The following is a 17,702-nucleotide window of genomic DNA, read 5'->3' as shown; positions in this document are numbered from 1 at the left end:
GAGTGCAGTTAAAGAATGTATAGTCTAGAAGAGACGGACAGTACTAGCAGGACAAGTCACTCAGTGAGGGGTGCTGCATCTATCTGTTTGTGTCTTACAAAGTCAGCCAATTATTTAAATCAAACACTGGCTGTGGGCGGCCCTGCACCAGCAAGGAAACAGTGTTATGTAAAACAGTAACCCCACCCACAAAACAATAACAACATTGTATGTAAGGTAGAAATATTAATTTAATACAAAAATAAACTATGTAAAGAAAAAACACAACACTTGACCCACCCCTCTCCCTAACCCCAACCAATGTCCGTAAAGAAAAAGTCCAACCTAATTGTCCAATTGTCTGAACCCCCAACGCCTGTTTCCCACCCACCAAAAGAATAAATAAAAAAGGGACAATGAACTGGGTCTTTATGTTCGGCGGGCTCAACTCTGGTGGACACGTACTTGCTCCTCAAGGACGGCGACACAGCGCTTCAAAGCGCGGCAGTTGTAGCCACAGCGGGGGGCACCAGTGACGCTAAAGGAGGGGCGGCGGTGGGTGGCTGCCAGACGGTGGCACCATACCACTGGAGGGCGGTGGCTGGGACCCGGGGCATTGGAGGAGGCTGCAGCTGCTGCCGCCTCCTCCTCCTCCTCTTCCAGAACCACCAGCCGACAGTATTCATGCTGTATTGCCTCCAGCTTCCGGCGCCGGGCCTTGGAGGCCAACTCCTTCCTGTCAGGTTTCCCCGTGGAAGGAGTAGCTATATATCAAAAAGAAAACACAAGACTATTGTAAAATATACTCTAAGCAAAGCAGTAAGACAAGTTAATTATACACTTAGTGGCATGGTAGCACTATCAAGTACAGTACATAAAATTTGTGGTTTGTATCTATCCTCCCACTTCCTTGGGCTTTAACATTTGTGGGAGTTTTTTAGACATTCAACCAACCATGCATCTGATTCCTATCAGCCACCTATGCATGTATGCATCCCACATATGCTTCTCTGTCAGTCATAAATATTCAATCTTGCCCATCCTTCTTCATTCCACCCTTCTTTCCCTTTTCGTTCAACCCATCCATCAAGGTCATCTGACCTGACTTTTAGTATTCTCCATAAAACTTTCACAACTGAGTTGAAATCAGATAGAGGAGGCCATTGGTTACTCAACACTCCCGCCGCTAATGCCTTTACTAATTCCAAATAACTCCTTCCCTGCTGCCGGCGGCCGTTGGCCGTCGTGAGCAGTACCTTCGTAGTGCTGCGCACGCCCAACGGCTGACGCGGCCCCACCCACGCACGGAAACGCCCGCACCACAGCGGTAATGGGTTAAAGGGTGTCTTCACTCTTCAACCATTCACAACAACTTCTTACTTAGCAAGTCTCAACAGTACAGTATACAGTACACCCTTGCAGTGAGTGTAATGTCAATAAGTAAGGATTAGGAATCTAACTTACCACAGCCTGCCACTGCTGCTGGCTCCCACCTGCAGCTCCCCCTGCAACTGCCACATCCTCTTCGGCATCACCAGCCACGTCGCCTGCGTCACTGGCCCCGGCACTGGTGGTTGGTAGTGTGCTTAGAAAAAACATTGAAAATGTTATAGGAGTCATATACACCTCCCCCTATTTTTCAGCAGCAAGATTGAAAAATGAGTTAATAGTAATACATACATATACAACATACATCTCTAGTACAAATCAGGTAGTAGTAGAGTAGACACTAGTAGGTATATGGTCCCTAGGGTCATTCTAGTCTTTGCTTAGTTAGCCCGAGCCATGCAACCATTTTACCTTTGTGTCTTTTATATTTGCACACGTTACCACGTTATCTCGCAGCTTGTTGTATAAGATGTCTTTGAGCCGACATGACCTCATACTGCTACTGTCTATGCGCTACGTACAAGGTCAACCAAAACAAGCCCCTTTTTATATGGAGTTCTGGTGTTAGTCCATATTGCTTATCCATAAAAAATGCAACACTGTTTGGCATGACTGAGAAATGCTTGCAATATACTAACGCGTACCATTTTTCTTATAACAGACAGAAGATTCCCTTCTACGAACCAGAGCTTTGTAGGGCTTATGATGTAACCAGTACTAGGTTCTTCTATGGTGAGGGGTCTCCAGAATTCGCTCAGAGATCTTCATTTGTCATTTTATATAAACTATATTCCTACCAAGGGAATGGTGGTGCTTTCACCACTGTTCAGTTATCATGATTTCCCATTTTTGTATCTTCGTTCTATGGACTTGTCGTTGTTATAAGTGTAACTCAGTGTAACAATGTTTATTGTTTTAATGTTATGCATTTTGCTGTTGGTGCTGCATTATAGAACAAGGTACAGAGCTTGTCAATTGAAAATAAAACTTTTGAACTTACATAGACTCGGTGGTATTTGGTGTGGACTTACACGGGTGAGCGAGCAAAAGGAAGGGTGCATGTGCATTGCTTCCACGACTGAGAAGTCGGGTGTGTTATGTTCTGGGTTGTCTACTCATTGTTGGGTATCTTGAGGGGGTTCAGAGAGCTAATAGTTATGAGACACTACTATAAGTAGTCTGGCAGGGGATTGTGATGGGTTCTGATTGAGGTGTGAGGAAGGTCCAACCTCCCATCACCAACATCCTATTTTCTTGTGCAAAGTTCTGTATGTGCAAAATTCCTACAACAGTAGTAGTATGTCCTGTCCTATCAAAATAGTAAAATCTGGTTGGGCATTTTGTTGGTGGGAATTGTCGAAAAGCCTCAAGATTAATAAAGCCTCAAGATTAATAAGACTAGAAGTGGTACATGAGGACAACCCAAAGGACTGGACTCAATGGCTAGAGCTTCTGGTGAATCTGAGTTTCATTTAAAACCTTTTAAATAAAGAGTGGCCAACTCGGCAAGCTTAGCTACAGACAGACTAATAGTAGTAGTACAGAAAGTCATCATAGCAGAGGCAGTTAGAGGCAGGGATATCAAGAATTTAGAAACAGATAGTCTAGATCAAAGGATAATTGTTGGTAAAAAAACATTAGGAAACGGAAACAATAGTTCGGAAAAAATATGGTGCAGTAAAAGTTAGGGAATAAGAATCATTAATATTAAAAACAGGGAGACTTACTGGGGCCAGCAGAAGAGCCCTGATCCCCCTGTCCCTGGTGTTCAAGTGCTCCCGCCGACTCGGACCCCGTCTTCTTGCCCCTGGGTGCTGATCATGAAAGATATAAGAAAGAGACAAACATTGATGATTGGTGTGAAACAAATGAAATATTTTTAAAGGATGGTCAAAAAAAGTTTATGTAAAAAACAATTGCAATAAAATTGACCTATCTCATCTGGTCGACAAGTAGTATCCGGGGATTTGCGGATCGACTAGTTATTATTTATCAACACTAATCCAGTGTTCCATTCTGATTCCAGAATACTAACTAAGCCTAAGTAGTATGTACCACCTGACCTAGCCCACCTATTCCCGGCGTGCCAATTGTACATTAAGTATGCATTTCCACTACTTTTAGTCCTGAAAAATGCATAAATGGAGGACACATGACTACATTTTTGCATACACCAAATTGTTGGTTGGTTGATGCTGATGTTCTGCTTAGCCTATTACCACTCACTGAACAAACTACAAAAGGTTCTACTAAGGACTGGTGTAAGCACTAGCAGCACATGCCTTAACAGAGGGGCCGTCATGCATACCACTAAAAAATTACAAACTCATACTAATAAGTAACTAAACCTAAATATCAATCCACCCCTAACATTTGTTGACAGGACAAAGGAAGGACTAGAGTCACTCTAGCATTACCTGACTTAAGTGGATAAGTGTGGCTCAATGGTTAGAGCGGCAGACCCTGATGCAGAGGTCTAGCCCGGGACCAGGGTTCAATTCCCCACCTCGGCGGGTCTTGGGCTCAAAATTCCACGGACCTGATAATTCTCGCCTCGGTGCCTATTCCAATCATGGAGTCCCACTCTGCAACTCTGGGCAATAGCTTGCTTAATCTCCACAACGGCCCCCACAACGCTAAGGATGCCTGGCCTCCACCTTGGGGGTGCCCAGGAGTGGACACCTCACAGGGAAAGCCAGGATGGGTTCCACAGCGGTATTCGTACAAGCGCCTTGAGACCCTTGCGGGTGAGTAGTGCGCTATACAAGTATCAATTTACAAAGGAAACTCCTACAAAATCATGCTACTGGAGCGCAAATGCAAAGTTGCAAACAATAAGATTAGTAGCGCAGAGCACCTGTGTCGTATCAATCACAGAAGAACAGGGTACCCCCCATGTGCACCCCCCACACCCCCTTCACCCAGGGGGCCCGCAACAGGCCCCCGCAGTGAAGCTTCCACGGCGGAAAACCCGCTGTGGAAAAGCATTTCTTTTTGGGCATCCTAATATGGCTGACGGTGTCTGAGAGACACCGTCACCATATTAGTGCTTTTCCGCCGCGGTTGTAAGCCAACCGCGGCGGAAAATCTGCAGACGGAAACCAGGACCCACCAGCTATACTAATGTGGCGGTGGGTCTTTGGTGTGTCCGCTGCGGTTTTTCCGTATCCTCCTGGCCGGCGGTGGCTTCCGCCGGCCCGGAGGATGCGGAAAAACCGCTATCCTAATCTACCCCTTAATCTGGGAAGATAATGTCGATCCAATTGTTCAATTGCTATTTCATATTCATTTAAGTTCCTTTGTTCAGACGTACTTAGTTCCGGTAAATGTTCCAATACATCCTGACCTTCACCTCCCAAACAGTGTAGTAATAATGAATGTTTTCTTTCTGCACTTAAGTTCGTACCGCACACTCTTGCATAGTTAGCAAATATTTTCTTCCATTTCTGCCATTTTACATTAGGTTCTCCTGAACTCGTTAGAAACAATGCTGGCTGAGTTACATTTTGCATTTTCCTTTATATTTTCCTTTTGTTTTTTAAATGTATATGTTTTCCTTTTTTTTTTCCTTGTAAAAATTTAAATTAATTTATTCTCGTAAAAAGAAATATTTTTGCTATTTATTTTTATAGTGTTTATCTATATATTTTATATCTTACTTGTTTTCCTTCAAAATAAATGATATATTATTTTTTTTTAAACTTAGAGATATATTTTTTTAAAGATTATATCTCTATTGGCCTTGGAGCTCTTTATATGATTGTCCACTCACAATGCGTGTAACAACATTCTTTTAATAAGCTGTAGAACACCGGAATGTTCCATCAAAAGAAGAACAATCAAAGACAGCTTCCTAGCAATACAGCGCACATATCATGCTCTTTTAGAACAAAGAATGTGTCATTGTTATGCAGAGAACGATGACTTATTTTTTTTTTCCGTGCAAAACGCTGTGCGTCACAGAGACTGAAAAGCAGATGCTAGCGTAGCGCGTCACTGACACGCACACGCTAATGTGAGACGAAATACCACAGTACTTGGTGAAATGCACACGCGTGTAAGGAAGACGTCACTGGCACGCAAAGCGGTTGGGACGAATTTTTCCGACTTTTCCAAACAAAGTCCCGTAAACTCTTCAAAGGCCTCCCACCACACTCCTCACCGTGTTATTTTCTTTATAACGTTGAATGTGGAGTATCAGCCGCTGGGAAGACTACGCTTCCTTCAAAATATATCGGCCGCTGGAGGAGTGATGAGACAGACGAGCAGGCTTCGTGTTGAGGTTGGAGAGGTTCACTCCTGATCGTCGCCAAATAAATGTGGTGTTTACCACATAAAGGATGAAGGACAAAAGTTGAAATATTGAGAGGTATGATTTATTTAACCTCAGCCACAAACAGCTCTCCTTCAACTGCCAAGAATCAACAGCTGGAAATTCTCAGGATAAGAATGTTACTCACACTAAATTCCACATCCCATAAAGAACCTTGGCATAACATGCAAAACATACAAAGCATACCATTACAGTAACCTCTTTAGTGTCCAACAACTTCCCCAAAATGGTTCAGATTGTAGTAGGAATAGTAAGTTTAAACCCTTTAGTGCCCAACAACTTCCTCAAAATGATTTACACTGGAGTTGGAATAGTAAATTAAAAACCATTAGTGGCCTACACCATCCCCAAAGTGGCTTTATATTGAATGGGAATAAACAATCTAAACTGTTTAGTGTCTAAGACCTTCCACTGACTCATTTAGATTGGAGTAGAAGTAGTAAATCAAAACCCTTTAGTGTCCAACACATTTCCCAAAATAGTTTGGATTAGAATGGGAATAGTAAATGTAACTCCTTAAGTGTCCAACACCTTCCTCAAAATAGTCTACCTTGAAATGGAAATAGTAAATCTAGCCCTTTAAGTGTGCAAAGTCTTTCCCAAAAGGGTTTACGTTGGAGTGGGGATAGTTAATATAACCCGTTAAATGTCCAACATATTTTAAACAATGGTTTATATTGGAGGGGACTATTAAAGCTAACCCCTTTAGTGTCCAACACCTTCCCCAAACTGGCTTAAATTGGAGCAGGAATAGTACACCTTACTTTTTTAGTGATAAACATTTTCCACACAATTGTTTGTAATTTGTAATTTTTAGCTGTTGTTTTTACAATAACCAACATATGTCAAGGTCTTTATTATTTGTGTTGGTCATGGTTGCCTGCTGCTGTTCGACCGACATGGCATTTTTTAAGTTTTTCCTTAGTGGTTTTAGATGTGAGTGATAGGGGTTGATGTAGGTATCGTGGATGATGGTATTAGTTTTGTTTGTTAAAGTTGTCAATTGATACTTTTTGTTGCCTGGTTCTGTAGTGTAATGCGATAGGCCTAACTATAGTTCTGTAGCAGTATGTTATCGAACACATAGTTATGTGCTTTACTATGTTGGTAAAGTTGTAATGCTATGCTGCTATTGTATTTGGAAAATACAACAGAAGAAGTGCCAGCACTGATTACTATTCAAAAATTATTATAAACCCAAGATGTGTAAAACATACACATTTGTAAGCTCATTAGTAGCTTTTTCCTGACAATTCGCCCAGTCTGCAACTCAACGCTGCGACGGTGTTTCTCCCGAATGAACGGAAGATTTATTCTTTTCCGAACGGAGACAAAAAAACAACAGATAAAAACTCGAAAGAGGCTTACACTACTCCACGCCTCAAGGCGGATCGAGATTAGTTGTTGAGGTACTGACTGTGATTTCAGAGCGAACATCGCGCTCAAAGAAAGAATAAGGATATTGGGACAGGTCTTTAGAATCACTGGTGAAGAACTTTTAGAAATAAAGCTTTTGTTGTTCTTTGAGATACTGATTTTTGTGGTCCTGAGGAGAATCCCAAGACTTTAGGGATTCGAAACGCGTAGAACATCGGTTCTGCCAAAATAGTTTGCTTTCTAAGAAATGGTGACAGAATAACACTGAATTTAGAAAAGATTTTGTGATCAGAATTGAGTAGTTGTATTGATTTACATCTGTTTTACGAAGGATAGTAGTTTGTTGTTAATTCAGTGGTTTTGGCAGACCATACGCTTTTCCATTGGTTTATTTTAATTATTTTCGTTGTATGTGTACCCTCTGGGTTGGATGTGAGTGGTATGATGTGTGACAGGAAATGTGTTTGAATGTATGAGTGATTGTGTGATTTTCTATCAGTCCCCTTGTCCTCAATTTATCTCATCTGTTGATGTTGTCTTTTTTTATAAAGAAAAACATTTGTATTGCATTTTCTATGAGATGAAAACATTAAACATTTGAATAAAAATAACAAAAAGCTACTAATGAGCTTACAAATGTGTATGGTTTACACATCTTGGGTTTATAAAATTTTTTGATTAATCAGTAATGGCACTTCTTCTGTTGTATTTTGTATTGGGCTCAGCCTGACTGATCAGAGCCATGCCTGTTTTTGGTACTAGCTATTGTATTTGGGACATATGTATTGTGAGATTGGATATTATGTATTGTTTTATAGATTTGGAAGAGGAAGTGCATTGTTTGGAACAAATTTTTCAATGTTTTTTTATGCAAATGATGTTGCTTTACTTTAAATCAAGATTATTCTTTAATTTTCTTGGATTTTTGGGCTATTTTGTGTTTTTTATGGTTTCCAATGACTATTGATTACCTTGGTAGATTTTGTTTGAACATTTTATCTTTGCATTTTTGGGGTTACTTAATATTTATCTGTTACTTTTTTGTCTATTGGATTTTTGGAAAGTGGAAGTGAATCAAGAATTTCAGCTACATAACTGTAAGTACGATATTTTTATTTATTTATGGGTGGGAAATGTTATATTTATTATGGATATGTATTTTGCTTTCACTGCAATGGAAAAGCTTTATTTTGAATGTGTGTTTTACTTCATGAGCTGCTTTGTTTCTTTTTTATTATTGTACCACTTTGAATGTTTAGCTAGCTAGCTCTGTAGGAGTCCTGTTGGACTGGCAGATCAAAAGTTAAGATATGATTGACTATGGTCAACATCAAACCCAGGGCCTGAAAGTTAAATGCCACTATTGGACTGCAGCGCCTATTGTGCCATCCAGTACATGGCTTCACGTCTACTAGTGTAGCCGGACTGCTACAGTGGCAAAAACTGCAGTTCAACCTGTCAAAATAAACCCATTTGACAGTTCAAAAACTCCCTTTTAAATATGGCCTTACAACCCACTAGGCAGGGTGCATGGTATTTAAAAGTAGGACATGTAGTAATCAAATGTTAATAAATAACCAAGGGCGTATGTATCAAGTGTCTAGTGTGTCAACTGGGCGCATATGCGGCCAGGCTAGCCTGCGGGGATAGTGTGTGGGCTGCTACTTTAGTTTTCTATGCAAGTGTATGGTTGTGAAGGTAACGCGTGGTAGGAGCTACTTCCGCGTGGTGTTTTTAGGGAGTGTGAGGTTCTTGCCCAGCTCAACAATTGCAGTTGGGGTGGCATGTAGAGACAGCACGGTATCTGCGTCTAGGTGGCTCGTTAGGTGTCAGGTCCCGCTCGTTGCACAGGGGGTACCTGCAACATGGCATTAAATTGTAAAGCACTGTGCTATCCTTCGGGATCAAGTTCGCGCTATATAAAACTTTATAAATAAATAAATAAATCAACAGAAATGTTGTGCGGCCATTTTAGAACGTGGGCGCTCAGTCCCTGTGTCCTAAAAAATTAATATAACACATAGGTGGCAGAGTAGGGATGTCCCGGACACCCAGGCCTTGTAGGGGAAGTTGTTGAAGGACCCCAATTACGCCAACATTTTTTATAAAAGGGATGGGTTTGCTGTCCGACAGGAGTACCGCAGAACCATGAAAAAAGTGTGTGGTCACCCTTTGTCATTAAAACCCCTTGAGGGGAGCAGGGGTGGCCAGAGTGTAAGGGGTTTGCATACGATTTATATAACTTAAATTAAAATGGTGAAGGGGTGTGCCTCAGCCCCCCTTCCCAAGCCAAGTAACGGCCCCAGGGACCCCATCCCCTGGGCCTGATGCAAGTCAGTGTCCTATTGTCCCATTGGATACTGAAGGAACTAGGCTTGTTCCGGGCCCGCATGCGCAAATGGGACACTGGATTGCTCCCACCTCAAGTGGGAGTGCAAAGAAAGGGTGCTCCTCCTGGGTGGGAGCACATATAGGTGTGGCTGGTGCCCACCAGCCACAAGCTCATCTGGGGGGTAGTTGGGCTTCCCCTTGTGGCCCCCAAATCGGAGAATGAGTTGTGAGTACTCCGGATGGGACCAGGGTACCCACTGAAAAAATATTTTTTTTTTTTAAGTATGCCCAGCTCCTGCATCAAAATCCAAGAATGACTGCTTGCTGGTGAGCCTGTGATGCTACAGGGGGCCTTGAGCCTTCCTCCCTCCACCCTGCAGCCACTCCAAAAATATCATGCGGTGTGGGTGACCAAGGTGAGACCAGGGCACCCACAAAATATAAAAAAACAAAAGAATGCACAGCCCCCTGACCCTTCTACAGCCGTGACGGAACCCTACGTGCACGTGCAGATATTTCTGCTTCAAGTCTCCCTCAGGCCCACGGAGGAGACGGAGACTGCGGTCCGGCATCCAGACGAGGCGGTGAGGAAGGCGGGTCGTCCCGACCAGAGCCCAAGCCGAGAGAGCAAGGTCCGAGGTATCCGGAGGCCCACCTGTAACCGAAGCCCGAAGCCCGAGGCGCATGCGTAGTGCGTAGCAGTAACCAGACGTCGTAGCAGTCCAGTCCAGTCCGAGGCCTTCAGTTTTGCTTCCCGGTGAGTACCGTTGCTGGGACGTATCTAGACGGGTTCATTAGTTTGTGCCCGGTCCGACGGGTTTGGGTACACAGATCCGGTCCGACGTGTTCACCTAGGTGGATACGGTATGACGTGTCTCTTTAGGAGACCGGTATGTTATGTACTGTTTTAGCAGTGCATCCAGTAATTCTAGTAAGTCTGTTCTCGAGAAATTCAAGTATTGTGTTTTCAATGTATCAGGTAGTATTCTGTTCGAACTGTTATTAATGTGTTTTTGATGTCGTGGTATGAGTGATTGTTCGCTATTTATTACTGTGTGCATTGTGTATTGTGTTCAAGTTCAAGTACGGTTCAAATATGCCGCTGTTTTCTAAGTTACGTCAGATAAAAACCAGAAAAGGGTTACTCGAAGAATCAGTTCCTGTCCCTCCCAGGGACAGTCCTGGACATTTCATGTATCATAAGCATGGCTTAGATGCCATACTGTATCTAGATTTATGGGTTGATTACACCAAAGATCTCGAAGAGAAATATAGATGGCCTGTTTCAGGAACATGGGATGCCGAGTGCATCATGAGAGTAGAAGAAGCATTATGGAAAAAGAAAGCCAGACAATCCCAGAAAGATGCCATAGAGTTATGGCGTAAAGAATCACATAAAAGAACAGAAAAGGAATTCAGAAAAGCAGGACTAAGTAGGGAATCCTCCGAAAAAGCCCAAGAAAGGGAATTACTAGAAGAAGGTAAACGAGTTAGAGCAGAACAGTCAGACAGACAAAGAAATGCCCTTATTAAAGGTATGTATCCTCTTCTCGCCGAGGGTTTGCCGAAGGCGACCCCGGAAACACTCTGTAATTTACCGCCACCATTGGTCCCGACTAAGCTGCGTCATAAACCGACTGCAGCTGAAATTTTCCTTTCTTCCTATTTAGACGACACTGTCCCAGAATATGCAAATACGAATCCTACTCCGCCTGTTCAAGTTCAACCTCCTGTTAATAACGTAATTACTGTGCCTCCAGCCGTGGGTCCCGGGAATCCTGTCCATGTGCCAGTACTCCAGGACCAACCCACATTACGTACTCCTACTTTACCAGTCACGTTACCAGCAGCCGCACATTCAGTATTAATTGACGATTCTAGTTCAGGAGGAGCAGGGGGAGGTATTCCTATCACCCCGCCTCAAACAAAGCGCCTGACGCTGAGAGATGCAGCATTACAGCATACGCCAAAAGTGGCTACGTACGAAGCTCTCAAAAAGTACCTTACTGATTGTAGATATGACCCAGTGCCAGGCGAAGATCACATGATATTATATTCCGTACGTTTACGACGAGTTGCAAACTTCTTGATCACCATATCAGATATGAAAGAACATTTAGACAGAATATATCATTTTATCCGAACAGGGGAGAAACCAGAAAGTATTCACGAAGCTATGGCACACAGGAAAGTCGAGACTCAAGGCATGATTTTGCAATTTCTAATAAATTGTTTAATAAGAGAACAGGATCGTCCTGATAAAAATCCAGAAGAGATGAAAGTCCTGATAAGATGGAGTGACAATATAGCAGACGGAAAACACAAGACACAGAATAGTATAGAAACCATGTACAGAAAGATTCGGAAAGAAATTATAGGCATACACGAGAGGGAGAAAGCAAGAATAGTAGCAGAGAAAGAGAATGATTCTTCAGACGAAGATGTAGACAACGAGAATCCCACCAGAATAGCGTATGTAGGTAGGACGAGACCTTCTGATAGACACACACACCTAGACTACAAGAAAGCTTTTCCTCCTCCCGTACCAGAACAGTGTTCTCTTGAACAAGTATTCCAGGCTACAGATAAAGTTCTGAAATTACGAATAGGTTATAGTGAGCTTAGTACCATGCATGAACAGGAACTAGCCCGATCAGCAGTCCGATGGACTAGTGATTCTACCACGTATTCAGACGAAGTAGTGGCTCAAATGTTTCTGAAGCTGCCCCCAGCCGAACAGCGACTGGTGGGTATGTACATGATCCAGTACCTCATTACACTGTATGAGAGTCAGCATTCTGATCCAGGTCCTTTATATAATGTATTGAACGAGTTACTCCTAAACCGATGGAAAGGTCTAGGTACCGATTTAATTAGTGTCATTTTAGAACAGCGCCACAAATACAGAACGTTCCTGACTCCGCATTTTGTTCCTGTTTCACCCCCATTCTACATAGATAGACAGAATCCGTTGCGAGAAGTGCATCCTGTTAAGGGAACGGGGGGTGAGCTCGAACGAGTATTTGTTTACATCCCTATAACGAAAATAGAACTACTAGAAATGAAAAAGTTAGTGCCCTGTCACGATAAAGATCCAGCAGGGTTCCACCGTGAATTAAAGGACATGCTCCGTATGGGAGAATACACGCATCCTGATATCATCAAAATGTTAAAGGTCCTGTTGCCTGCGGGCATATATGAAAAACTTAAAGAAAAAGAATGGGAGGTGGGAGAGAAAAAGATTGACTGGACCGCGTTAGAGAACGAAGATAATACACGAGTGCCAGGTACTGGTCTTGGGGAAAAAGCCAAAGAGTTGCCCGAGTTGTTAATACAAGTCTTGCCAAGATTACTAGCCACGAAAAAGGAAGACTGGGATGCCATCTCAGCCTGTAAACAGAAACAAGATGAAGATACTAGTGATTTTTATTCCAGATTTGAGAAATGTTTCATTACTAATAGCGGCTTGAAAACAAGTAGTGAGTCGTATCCACATCTTTTTGTTACTAAACTAGTTGAGAATTCTTTACCACAAGTTAAAAATCGAGTATTAAAAGTCGAGAGTACATGGCAAGCTAATACTCCATCCCAAATGCTCCAGATGTTACAGTATCACCAGAATAGAATCAGGGAAGAGCAAGAACACGAAAGAAGACGTATGAAAGACACGAAAATGAAAGTTCTAGTTGCACAGTCTGTTCCACCAGATAGTCAGAAGAGGGGTACGAATCAAACTAGTCATTCTACAGCTCCCGTTAAAGGGACATGCAATTACTGTAAACAGCCAGGTCATTATATAAATGAATGTGCAGTTCTGAAACACAACATAGCTACAGGTAAGACGAAAGAGAGACCGCGTCCTCCTAGACAGGAACATGTTCCGCAAAATTCGCAGCAACCGCCGCAGAATTCACAACAGACGGTTACAGTACCGCAGCCTATAGCAGCCACACAACACGTTACACAACAGATGTACCAGTACGCACAGTCAGATTATCCAGAATATCAGCAGTATTCATGAAACAGCCTAGAGAGGGAGGTTGGCTTGCCTCTCATCGAGATTCCTGTAGATCAAGAGGGTCCCTATGTACACAGTCAAGTATTAGGGAAAGACAGAAAGTTTCTGATTGATACAGGGGCAAGTAGGACTACCATCAGTCATGACGAGGTTCCAGGGGCTCCACTCTCAGGCTCAAGAAATGTTTCCCTGGGATTTTCAGGAAAGCCTATTGTTAATGAAATATCGAAACCAGTTTCCCTAGAAGTTGGTCCATTGTCCCGAACCACAGACTTGCTACTTACGAAATCATGTCCTGAAAATTTACTTGGTATTAAAACATTGAAAGAATTAGGAGCAGTCATATGCTGTTCTCCGGAAGGAGTGAGATTGTTTTTACGTGATTTTAAAGGTCATTATGTGTTACGAGATTTTGATCCAAGATTACTGAATGTACCACAGCATTTATGGGCGCAAGGTCCAACTGATGTAGGTTGTATGCACATTACACCATATCGTGTCACTCTGAAACAAGGTGTTGTATTAACACGAATCCGACAATACAAATTGCCACCTGAGGCTGTAGCAGCCTTATCGAAAATCATTGACGAGCTCATTGCTCAAGGAGTAGTTGTAGAAACTGACTCCAATGTATGTAATTCTCCTATCATTCCAATTCTTAAACGTACTGACCCAAATGCACCTCCAGTTTATCGATTAGTGATTGACCTCCGAGAACTTAATAAATGTATCATACCCCAGTACCCAGTGGTTCCAGATATATCTTCCCTATTGACTGCCATTGATTCTGAAGCTACGTTCTTTACTGTTATTGATCTCAAGAACGCATTCTTTAGTGTCCCCATTCATCCAGACAGCCAGTTTCTTTTCGGATTCTGTTTAAATGGAAGAAGCTATAAATTCACACGTGCACCTCAAGGTTTCACAGAAAGTCCTAGTATTTACAGTCAAGCACTTAAAAGACAACTAGACAGTATTCACATGCCAACTGACACTGCCCTGCTCCAGTATGTCGATGATCTATTAATCACAGCCCGTACAGAACGTGACTGCGAACGTGCGTCACTGACAGTCTGGTATTTTCTGGCACAAATGGGGCACAAGGTGTCCCCTTCGAAACTGCAATTCTGTGTCCAGCAAGTGGTATACCTTGGACACTTACTGTCCAAGAGGGGTAGACAGTTGACACCTGACCGTATCCAGTTAATAGCACATCTTCCACAGCCCAAGACACAGAAGGAGGTACGAGCTTTTATTGGCCTCACTTCTTACTGTAGACAATGGATTCCTCAGTACGCATATCTAGCCAAACCACTGATACAGTTAACGACACAGGAGGCAGCCACATCGACTGTCCTCCCTTGGACCCAGGAACATACACTTGTTTTCAATGAGTTAAAGAAAGCTTTATGTAATGCACCTGTATTAGCGACACCAAACTACAGTAAGCCTTTTACACTCTTTGTCACTGAACGTGATGGTACAGCATTATCTGTTCTTACGCAAGATCAAGCAGGACAACACAAGCCTTGTGCTTATTTTTCTAGCACATTAGATCCAGTAGCCCAGGCTCTGCCTGTGTGCCTCAAGTCCGTTGCAGCCACAGCTCTAGCTATCAGACAAAGTGATTCCATAGTGTTAGGACACTCCCTGACAGTACAAGTTCCACATTCCGTGGAAGTTCTTTTAAACCGAACACAGACTCAGCATTTGAGAATTGCACGTTTAACAGGATATGAACTGACACTGTTTCAGCCACACATAGAAATCAGACGCTGCAACATTTTAAATCCTGCTACATTGTTACCCTCGATTACATCAAATCCTGCCACACATGATTGTGTGGAAGTCATTAATATTATGACAAAGCCAATACAAGACTTGACGGATATTGCATTACCTAATCCAGACCTAACACTTTACGTGGACGGTTCATGTATGAGAACAAGTACAGGAGAGTTAGTAGCTGCATATGCAGTGACTACTGAAACTGAAGTTATAGAAACACATCGTATTGACACCTTGTCAGCTCAAGCAGCAGAGCTCATCGCTCTGACTCAAGCCTGCATACGAGCCAAGAACCTGAAAGTAAACATATATACAGATTCACGTTATGCATTCGGAGTCGTTCACGACTTTGGAGTACTCTGGCAAGAAAGAGGTTTCATGACCTCTCATGGAGCCAAGATTCAGCATGGCCCCCTCATTCAAGCTCTGTTAGAAGCAATACATTTACCGACAGCCATTGCCATTATGAAGTGCAAAGCACATACGAAAGCCACTGACACCATTTCCCAAGGTAACGATCTAGCAGATCGAACAGCCAAGCTTACAGCTCAGACTCCAGACATTCTAGTTAACACGACAAAGACAGACGTTCCGGTCCAGACGACTTGTATGACAGTTAAGGACCCTACACAAGACGTACTAGACATCCAGACACATGCTACCCCAGACGAAATCAAGAAATGGTCTGAACAAGGAGGGGTCCAGACAGATCAGGGATGGTTGACGAAGGGAAAAGCCACATGGTTTCTCCCCGACTCTATGGTTCAAGTCATTATTAATACAGCACATAGTCCAGCACATTTAGGAGAAAAAGCCATGTTAGACAGCATCCAGAACCTCTGGTTTAACAAGCATTTACGAGCAGCAGCAAAGCAGAAAGTGCGTACCTGCATGATATGTTGTCAGTTCAATCCAGGTAAAGGTGTTCCGGTGGAACAAGGTGGATTCCATCCTCCTGACCACCCTTTTGAAGTTCTCCAGATGGATTATATACAGATGGATCGATGTCGAGGTTTCAAGTATGTCCTCGTAGTTGTATGCGCTTTGTCCAGATGGACAGAAGCATATCCAGTCCCAGATTACACTGCTGCGACCACTGCCAGGCAGTTGGTTCGTGAGTTTTTCCCCCGCTATGGTTTGCCCAGGGTCGTGTATTCAGACAACGGCCAGCCATTCTCATCCGAACTCATGAAACAAGTATCTCTTCTGTTAGGGTACCAGTGGAAGTTCCACTGTGTACGACACCCCGAGGCAGCTGGCCTCGTCGAGAGACACAATCAAACTCTGAAAATACGTATTGCAAAGGTTTGTGCCGAGAAAGGCGTAGATTGGATGGTAGCTCTGCCAGTCGCCCTTTTTTACATGAGCTCCCGTTCAGGTCTGTCACCTTTCGAGGTTGTATTCGGTCGTCCCCCAAACATGTGGGGTACACCTATACCACGTAAAATTACCGATGTTGACAGTAATATGCTGACAGATTACCTAGCTTCCTTGATGTCTGCACTACTCTCTTGTCGTTCACAGGTCGCGGCTGCCTTTCCAGACAACACCCAGGTGAAACCGCACAAGGTCGTTCCAGGTGACCTTGTTCTGATTCGCAACTTTGATCGATCAAGCCCGTTGGAGCCCCGCTGGAAGGAGCCGAAACTTGTTTTGATGACCACAAGGACCGCTGTGAAGCTGGAGGGATGCAAGGGCTGGCTTCACTCCAGCCACATCAAGCGTTTTCATGGACTCCGTCCAAAGACTTTTCTCAAGGACTGCCCCGATACTGACTCTAAACTTCCCCTGTTAGAGAAAACTCCGCAGCAGGAGTATAAAATCAAACTAAGGTCTAGCAAGTCAGACAGTTTAATTGTTTAAGTCCCTCTCGGGTGAAGCGGTTAGACAGGTTCCTGACATGTATGAGATAGACCCCCATAGTGAGAGAGTTAGACGAAACTCCAAGAAAATACGTTATTTTAAGAATCTGCGCAGCAGATGTGTGATTACTTTATTGTTTATGTTATTTCTGAGTCTTACGATTACATGCATAAGTTATGTTTTACATGTATTTTTTCCTCCTCTTGATTCGCATGTACATCTTTCCTCTAATGATACAGTAGAGCACACTTTTAGTGAACTACCTCCTCACGAGTTATCCTACCGACTTGCAATGCGCAACAATACTTTTATCCGTATGCTACACTATTCACACCAGACCAGCAATGCCACTAATTGTTGGGTGCGTGGTCGACTCCCCCCTTACCAGACACCGAAGGGAGTTCTGCCACTTTTTCCCTATCCGTTTTCACACAATGGTTCGTGTGGAGCATGGTTTACGATAACATCATCCTCAGACGATAAGTCCCTTCTGAATAGAACATGTTTCCCAGACAAGGAAGGTCTTTCCCATAGGACAGGGTTAGATCTAGAAAATGAAGTATATGATCTAGGTAATTTCTCCTCCAATTTCATGATTCTGAATGTTCAGTCCGAGACTACTCC

The 17,702-nt window shown here is 43.1% G+C and overlaps 1 long non-coding RNA gene across 1 annotated transcript in view; it reads right to left on the bottom strand.

The window, feature by feature from the left end:
• Positions 1–309: 309 nt before the first annotated feature.
• The window catches only part of LOC144781468 (uncharacterized), a 44,451-nt gene continuing 27,058 nt past the window's right edge, over positions 310–17,702 (bottom strand). The window contains exons 4-7 of the long non-coding RNA XR_013600993.1: positions 5,531–5,667; positions 3,096–3,182; positions 1,444–1,564; positions 310–743 (exon numbers count right to left, since the gene is read on the bottom strand). This is a non-coding gene — a long non-coding RNA (uncharacterized LOC144781468). The remainder of the gene's footprint in view (positions 744–1,443; positions 1,565–3,095; positions 3,183–5,530; positions 5,668–17,702) is intronic.

This window comes from Lissotriton helveticus, chromosome 9 (genome assembly GCF_964261635.1).
Source record: "Lissotriton helveticus chromosome 9, aLisHel1.1, whole genome shotgun sequence".
NCBI lineage: Eukaryota > Metazoa > Chordata > Amphibia > Caudata > Salamandridae > Lissotriton > Lissotriton helveticus.
Note: the sequence above shows the minus strand (reverse complement) of the source record. Positions and strands in the feature narration are given on the sequence as shown.